Consider the following 6,414-nt stretch of genomic DNA (forward strand, 5'->3'; position numbering starts at 1 on the left):
CCTAATGGCGACAATTTGTTCGTAATTTACATTAATCCAACAATTAATTCACGTAGAAAAAAACATGTTTTTCATCCTAAATTATTAGATTTTGGTGTCACCTTCTTCCCGGAATTTCATTGACCTATCATGTATTCAAAATACTCAATAAAAGCTTTTTTCCTCTGTAAACTTTGTTGTTGGTGTTAGTCTCCAGCCCCCCCCCCTCCCCCCCCCCCCTTGCACTCGGGGTGATAATTTTTAAAGTGGGCACAGTTAGTAGTAAAGATGTTTATCTATGGTCAGCTATTAATATAGGTGGATTTAATCTAATTAATCATTAACTGAACTGGCAAGAAGCTCATTTCTTCTATATATTTTGCAATTTTTCGCCATGGTGCCACCCCTCTAAAGGCTCGTCCATAAATAACTTCTTATTTTGGTGACGATGTATGATGTATAATCGACGTTTTAAAAAAAAGTAGAATAGCAATTTTGAGTGATAATTGAAGGCTTAGATATGAAATCAATTTAGGGGGTGGGGATTTGACTTTTGTGAAAATGTGTGAGTGGTAAGGGAGGTAAGAATCGTCAAAAAACAAATCATTACGTCATCTATGGATAAACGCTTAAGGGTGTAAAAATCGTCTAAAAAACGTAATGTCATTTATAGACTTTTTAAAAGAAAAATTATTTTAAAATGTCGCAAACTCTATGAGGTCTAACAGCGATTTGTTAAAAAACCAAACAAACACCAGCGCCGTGCGATAAGGCCAATGCCTTCCTAAATTAATTGAAATTAGTGTTCGTTAAAAACATTCACTGGACACAGTTTAATGAAATAAAAGCGTTTATATCAAGTGCTTCTAAAAGCTTGCACAAAGTTTACGTGTCCATCGAATTAATTTAAAATAAATTTGATGGGAAAATACACTCAAATGTTAATAATTGTCCTTGATGTTATTTTGTTAACATTAAATAAAGATTAATCGCATGCATTTCCTGCTAACAAGAGGTGCAGATTTTAGCTGTCAATAAGTTCGTTGACCCCAAAACTCCGTTTGTTGCACAATAGAAACAACGATGTTTACACAGAAAAATTTATAACGCTTTTTACCATAAATATATCTATGTTTATATAACCTACCCTGTAGCCAGTAAATTTGTGTTCTTTATTGTCAGGACATTGTATTACCCCCCCCCTCCCACTAAACGACTACATAGACACGCCACTATGAACCTATCACGGCACCAGTGTAAAAATCAATCAAACACTTGAACAAAGTCTCGCTATTATTTGCTGTTGGCAGATCACATGCGATCTATTAACTCGATGACGTCATTTTAATTTAGTTATAAATTTAAATAATTAAATTAAAACGGTTAGCGTCGTTATTTTTTTTTAAAACGGTTGGCGTCGTTAATTTATTTTTAAACGGTTAAATGTCACATTGTCGCGTGTAAGAGGTCGTTAAAACTGTAAGATGTTAAAACTGTTGTGATGACGTGCTACCCTGTGTGTCGGTGAGGGGGATGGGTTAAAAATTTAACGAAGCATTTATTTTGAGTTTCTTAAAAATAAAGTAAGACCAGAAATATGTACATTTTTACAAGCTTTTATTTAACTCACTTCCTCTGTCTGTCTGTCTAGACGGAAACGCAGGAGTGAAAATTCGGACAGTTCTACTTGACCGATACGATTCACAGTTGGCACGTGGGTCAAGACATGAAGACAATGCAATCTTAATCTAAATTTGACTTAATTGGATGCCTAATTGATTTTTAATGAATTAATTAAAATTTGGACCGAATTAGTAGGCATGTCTAGCCAACCACACCACACGCGTCATCACCTTCAATAGCTGCGCTATCACGTAATGGCTGCGTTCAAAAACCATTGCGCGCCTACTGAACGTGATGTTCAGTAGGCGCGCAATGGTTTTTAGTCATGTAACTCTATTGTAAATAAAACATGTAAAGTACTGAAAAAAAAATTCATAAAAAACGTTTTAATAACAAGCTTTTATGTAACAATGCACTAAAAAGTAGAAAATAAATTATAGACTGCTATTTAAATAACTATAAAGAAAAGCGTGGGTGTCTTCCTTAACATTAGTAAAGGTATCCAATAGATACTAAAGTGACCCACGCTTTTCTTTATAGTTATTTAAATAGTAGTCTATAATTTATTTTCTACTTTTTAGTGCATTGTTACATAAAAGCTTGTTATTAAAACGTTTTTTATGAATTTTTTTTTTACAAGCTTTTATTTAACTCACTTCCTCGTCGGTCTGTCTGTCTAGACGGAAACGCAGGAGTGAAAATTCGGACAGTTCTACTTGACCGATACGATTCACACTTGGCACGTGGGTCAAGACATGAAGACAATGCAATCTGAAACTAAATTTGATTTAATTTGATGCCTAATTAATTTTTAATGAATTAATAAAAATTTGGACCGAATTAGTAGGTATGTCTAGCCAACCACACCACACGCGTCATCACCTTCAATAGCTGCGCCATCACGTAATGGCTGCGTTCAAAAACCATTGCGCGCCTACTGAACGTGATGTTCAGTAGGCGCGCAATGGTTTTTAGTCATGTAACTCTATTGTAAACAAAACATGTAAAGTACTGAAAAAAAATTCATAAAAAACGTTTTAATAACAAGCTTTTATGTAATGATGCACTAAAAAGTAGAAAATAAATTATACACTACTATTTAAATTACTATAAAGAAAAGCGTGGGTGTCTTCCTTAACATTAGTAAAGGTATCCAATAGATACTAAAGTGACCCACGATTTTCTTTATAGTAATTTAAATAGTAGTGTATAATTTATTTTCTACTTTTTAGTGCATCATTACATAAAAGCTTGTTATTAAAACGTTTTTTATGAATTTTTTTACAAGCTTTTATTTAACTCACTTCCTCTGTCGTCAGTCTAGACGGAAACGCAGGAGTGAAAATTCGGACAGTTCTACTTGACCGATACGATTCAAAGTTAGCACGTGGGTCAAGACATGAAGACAATGCAATCTGAAACTAAATTTGACTTAATTGGATGCCTAATTAATTTTTTATGAATTAATTAAAATTTGGACCGAATTAGTAGGCATGTCTAGCCAACCACACCACACGCGTCATCACCTTCAATAGCTGCGCCATCATGTAATGGCTGCGTTCAAAAACCATTGCGCGCCTACTGAACGTGATGTTCAGTAGGCGCGCAATGGTTTTTAGTCATGTAACTCTATTGTAAATAAAACATGTAAAGTACTGAAAAAAAAAAATTCATAAAAAACGTTTTAATAACAAGCTTTTATGTAATGATGCACTAAAAAGTAGAATAACAAAATATTGCTATTTCAGTTACAACGCCTGCTTCCACCCCCCCTACACGTGCCATCGTCTCGGTATTTGTGTGTGTGTCGTTTGTATGGTCGAATAATGGTCCTTGTTGTGTTTATGAAAGCTAGCGGTCTGACCTTTCGGGTCAAGGGTCAAAGCCGTCCCGCGTCTACCTGCTCAAGCCAAGAGAGTGGTCTGCCACGAAAGCCTTATTTTTGTAGGGCCTAGTGGTAGAAGCGGTTACACGTCTGACTTGATGCATGGAAGGCGATGGCGATAGGTGCCGTGTGGAATGGTAGGTTCGAAACCCGTTGGTGTCTGACTGCTTGTCTTTACTTGGACTATTTTCTGTACCTTTGTCTACCCTTGGCGTTGAAATATCACTCTCTGTTAATATTGCTATTTCAGTTACAACGCCTGCTTCCACCCCCCCCCCCTACTCCGTCAGGTCTTGGACGTATGGCGTAATCTCAGCAAGTGACCATTTCTTTTTTTGCTTCAAACAGTAATTCAAATCTCTCACTGACCTCTTCAGGCAAGTTGTCCACACTGTACCAGATGACCTAGGGCCGCACCTCTCTGTCACCATTATCTAGTATTTAAAGCTCAATTCTGTATGTAAAAATAAGTTTGTCGTGGATACTTCCATGGATTTAAGTGTTAGATTATTATAGTACTCACGGTCTAAATTTATGAGTTAAAAAAATTAATACTGAAAGTGTTAGGAAATACTTTTCATTTTTCAAACTGATAGTAATAATTGTCGGCATGTTCATTAAACACAATTGCAAAAAATATCATCTTTTACAAAAATTCTAATTATGTCTGAAAATTATTTATATTTAGTCCTTTAGCACTTACTTCCCTTTGATAAATTAGGAAAACACAATTACTTCCCTTTATAAAACATTGCATTAGTGGAAAAGAATTTACTTTTTATTACTTTTTTTTGGTGTTGGGAAAAAAAATAATTACATAATTAGCGGGGATTGATCAAGTGCAAATGTTGTAGGTATTTTACGGATAAGCTTTGAGTATTATAATTGTTCATTTGGTTTGGTTTGGCACCTACGTTCGTTTAAGGGAGTGCAAAAGACTATGAATAAGTTGGGGTAATATAGTCGTTTATTAAGCTGAAACAGGCAATTCTGCCCCGGGCTAGACTGTGAGCACTTTGCGTTTATGTTCGCGTTTGTGTTTTCTTTGTGTTTAGGTTGGGTTTGCGTTAGTGATTACGTTTTGATTTGGTTCGTTTTTGTTCTTTCTTTTTTCGTTTTCGTTTGTGTTTTTTTCTTTGGGTTTGTGTTCGTATTTGTGTTTGTAGTTGGTTTTGCGTTTGGATTTGGTTTGTTTTCGTTTGTTTTTTCGTTTGTGTTTTTTTCTTTGTGTTTGTGTTTGTGGTTGGGTTTGTTGTTAGGTTTTTGTTTTCGTTTGCTTTTTTGTTTGTTTTTTCTTTGTGTTTGTATTGGTGTTTGTGGTTGGGTTTGTTGTTAGGTTTTTGTTTTCGTTTGTATTTGTAATTGTGTTAGCGTTATGTTTGCGTTTTGTTGTTTTGGTTTTGGTTGGTTGTGGTTTGGGTGGGCAGTGCCGGGTTTATGATGATTACTAAACACACAGGTAATGGTCTTTAACAGAAAGGTTTTTCACATAAGCCAGAGCAGGGCCTGGCCGGGACGGCTAGTCTAATATATAAAGCTCAATTCTGTATGTTTGTAAAATGTTTGTCATGGATACTTTGATGGATTTAAGTGTTATATAATTAAAGCGCTCATGGCCTAAATGCATGGTTTAAAAAATTAATACTGAAAAAGTTGGGAAATAGTTTTCATTTTTCAAACTGATAGTAATAATTGTCGGCATGTTCATTAAACACAATTTTTTTAAAAATATCATCTTTTACAAAAATTCTAATTATGTCTGAAAATCTATAATAATAGTTTCGCTGTCTGTGTATCTATCTGTGTATCTATGTATCTATCTGACAAGAACGCTCTAGAGAAAACACAAGCAATTTAAAAACATGCACAGTCAGACGGAAACGAAATATGACGTCACATTTAGCATATAGAAGAAAATAATATCAAGCCGGAGTAATATGACGTCATTGATTCTCGAGTAAACATTGAATAAAAAGGCAATTTTGTCTAATCTAAGTGGTTTGCGTGAAGAGTTTCTTTCATACAATTCTTCGGGTAGGGGCGAAGCCCCACCCCCGCGTAAGAACGTCTGAGCCCCCCCCCCCCCCCTCCCCAACTCAAAAGAAATTTCTTCATCGATACTCTATAATACAATTACCACCTAATTAATGTGTCTTACCTAAAAAGTGGGTTTCTTGCAATTTCTTTAATGCAATTCTTCGGGTAGTGGCTAAGCGCGACACCAGTGTTTCTTTCAGACTTTTTCCTCCCCGGAGGGGGGAACTTTTTCTAATCTAAAAAGTGTTTCGCGTGCAGTTTTTTTTTTTCAAGCATCTCTTCCCAGCCCCGCCCAGATTCTTCTTTAGTTTGTATGATCTACAAATGCGACCAGTGTTTCTTTCAGACTTTTTCCTCCCCGGAGAGGGGTGGGGGTACTTGAAATTTTCGGGGGCGGGGGTAGAATTTTCTGGGAGGGGGCGGACAGTGGAAAAAGTATATAATTATATTTCGTTGAATGGGACGGTAGACATGATTTGGGGTGTGTGTGGGGGGGGGGGGGGGGAGGGGGGCGAAGCCCCCTCCTCCCAAGTAGAGTTGCCTGAAAGAAACTCTAAATGCGACTTTTGTCATAAATGAGATTAGGTGCATGGTTTAGGGATATGCCTATGACTATATTTTGTATAAATTAAAGTACCGAGAAAATAGACAGCACTATCAACCTAGCGCCCGTTGTATCCTTCCTCAACGGGCTATTTTCTCGTCTATAATAATAGTTTCGCTGTCTGTGTATCTATCTGTGTATCTTTGTATCTATCTGACAAGAACGCTCTAGAGAAAACACAAGCAATTTAAAAACATGCACAGTCAGACGGAAACGAAATATGACGTCACATTTAGCATATAGAAAGAAAATAGTATCAAGCCGGAGGTGCACACAGTAATATGAA

This window comes from Physella acuta, unplaced genomic scaffold (assembly GCF_028476545.2).
Source record: "Physella acuta isolate Inbredline_101_S28 unplaced genomic scaffold, ASM2847654v3 ptg000308l, whole genome shotgun sequence".
NCBI lineage: Eukaryota > Metazoa > Mollusca > Gastropoda > Physidae > Physella > Physella acuta.